The sequence below is a fragment of the Palaemon carinicauda genome, chromosome 4 (genome assembly GCF_036898095.1).
Source record: "Palaemon carinicauda isolate YSFRI2023 chromosome 4, ASM3689809v2, whole genome shotgun sequence".
In the NCBI taxonomy this organism is placed as follows: domain Eukaryota; kingdom Metazoa; phylum Arthropoda; class Malacostraca; order Decapoda; family Palaemonidae; genus Palaemon; species Palaemon carinicauda.
In genome coordinates, this window is record NC_090728.1 from 168,282,728 (window position 1) to 168,285,227 (window position 2,500).

Sequence of the window (2,500 nt, forward strand, 5' to 3'; positions counted from 1 at the left end):
TTATAGTTTAAAAGAATTTTTTAGTCAAATACTCTTTTGTAGATTTGGGTCACATATGAGCAGTGCATCAGTCAAATAACAATGATATAAAAACAGATATCGTTAGAATCAAGAAACCCCATGGGAAGGGTTTTTGGGGAATTAACAAAAAAAAAAAAAAAAAAAAAAAATTATTCATAATCTTCTGGCAGAAACAAAAGAAGAACAAAAGAATGTTTAAAGGATCTTGAGACCGCAACACGTTCGTCTGTCAAAGATCACTAGATTTTTATACATTTTTATAGGGTTGTGGTGGCCGATGTGGTAACGTCCATGACTGGTGAACGCCAGACTGGGGTTCGAGTCCCGATCAAATTCGAAAGTTTCTTTGGTCGCTGCAACCTCACCATCCTTGTGAGCTAAGGATGGGGGGGTTTGGAGGAGCCTATATGTCTATCTGCTGAGACATTAGCAGCCATTGCCTGGCCCTTCTTGGTCCTAGCTTAAATGGAGAGGGGTCTTTAGCGCTGATCATATGTATATATGATCAGTCTCTAGGGCAGTATCCTGCTTGCTAGGGCATTATCCCTGTCCCTTGCCTCTGCCATTCATGAGCAACCTTTAAAACCTTTAAAAAGGCAAATCCTTATCCAGAATCAAATGAAGGAATAAAAGTTACTGAATTAAAGAACTGAATAACTCTTATGTATTACATGGCGATTATTCATCTCCCAAATCGGCTACAATAAAAAAAATCTTGTTGCTTTGGAAATGGAAGAAGATAATAATCATAATTGTCTTATTTCATTATCATTATTATTATTATTATTATTATTAAGCTACAACCCTAGTTGGAAAAGCAGGATGCTATAAGCCCAGGGGCCCCAACAGGGAAAATAGCCCAGTGAGGAAAGGAAACAAGGAAAAATAAAATATCTTGAGGACAGTAACAATAAAATGAATATTTCCCATATAAACTACAGATACTTTAACAAAACAAGAGGAAGAGAAATTAGATAGAATAGTGTGCCCAAGTATACCCTCAAGCTAGAGAACTCTAGCCCAAGACAGTGGAAGACTATGGTACAGAGGCTATGGCACTATCCAAGACTAGACTTGTTTTGTTAAAGTTTTCATAGTTTACATATGAGATATCTATTTTAATGTTGTTACTCTTCTTAAAATATTTTATCTTTCCTCGTTTCCTTTCCTCACTGGACTATTTCTCCTGTTAGAGCCCCTGGGCTTATATTACCCTGCTTTTCCAACTAGTGTTGTACCTTAGCAAGTAATAATAATAATAATAATAATAATAGTGCTGATATGACATTTTTTTTATAATAATTTGCTAGAATTGATAGCTTTTTGGGTGAGTTGTATCAGTAAGGCTTTATTTTGTAATCTCTTCTACTGTAGGCTACTGTACTTAGCTTAAATTTTTTTGGGGCAATTCTAATGCTGGTGAATCGTAATGAGATGAATATATATATATATATATATATATATATATTACATTCAATATCATGTTTTCCTGAATATTTTGGTTTGTTATTCTCATCTGCATTGCAAGGCGCGTTTCTTATCATAACTAATTTCATTTTCTATATAGTTGATCTGTACGCTTGCTCCACAGAGACCTACTGTATAGGCCTATATGCTACAATTGGAATAATAATATTGATTAAATACATATTCTTACAGGTAAATATTTCGATCAATAGTTGATGTTATCAACAATCATGTGCTGTTTCCCTTCCACACGTGCACCAAATTATTGAGTAATTGCTCGGATATGAGTGAAAACATCCTGCACGTTTTCGAAAAACATCTGGAATCGATGTCAGAGAACCAGCTTCTATGGACGCGGTTACTTGAGACACAACTGGTGTCGAATCTCAGCGGGGTCCCCAACTGTTTATTGGATTCTCGGCCAATCGGAAAGCTCCTGACCACTCCACGCCTCTGATTGGCTCTAGGGGTGGCTGAAGGGCGTCGCTATTGGTGGTTGCACAATAAACCAAGTCTGGCCAAGGTTAATAGAGTCCTTTGTCCGGCGTTCCTAAGTAGTGCTCAGGTTGTATGGCCCTGAGGACTCCCCGCTGGGAAGGGCACAGCCGTTATGGCCCGTCCATGGCTCCAGGGGCATCTTCAACCCCCCGTCTAGTCTCCATTCCTCTCGTCTCATTCAATTTTCCCCCGATGCCCCTGATAATACTCCTTGTAGGATGAACACGATGGCCAATGGCGGAGAAAAGAACGCGGTTGAAAAGACACTCAAACAGCAGCCAGGAGAGAAGAAGAAAAGCCTGATGAATATTTGCACACAAAAAGAACCCATTCTTCTGGAAATGATTAAGGAGAAATGCGCTGGAGATTAACAATCAAAAGAGGATCCCATTTCAAACCAAAACAAGCACAACAAACACACTGGCGCAATTATATAGAGGTGGGTCTGGGGGGGCGTAGAGGCTTATTGCGTCTCCAGGCCACCATAATAATAAATTATAAGGTGAAGGAGGGA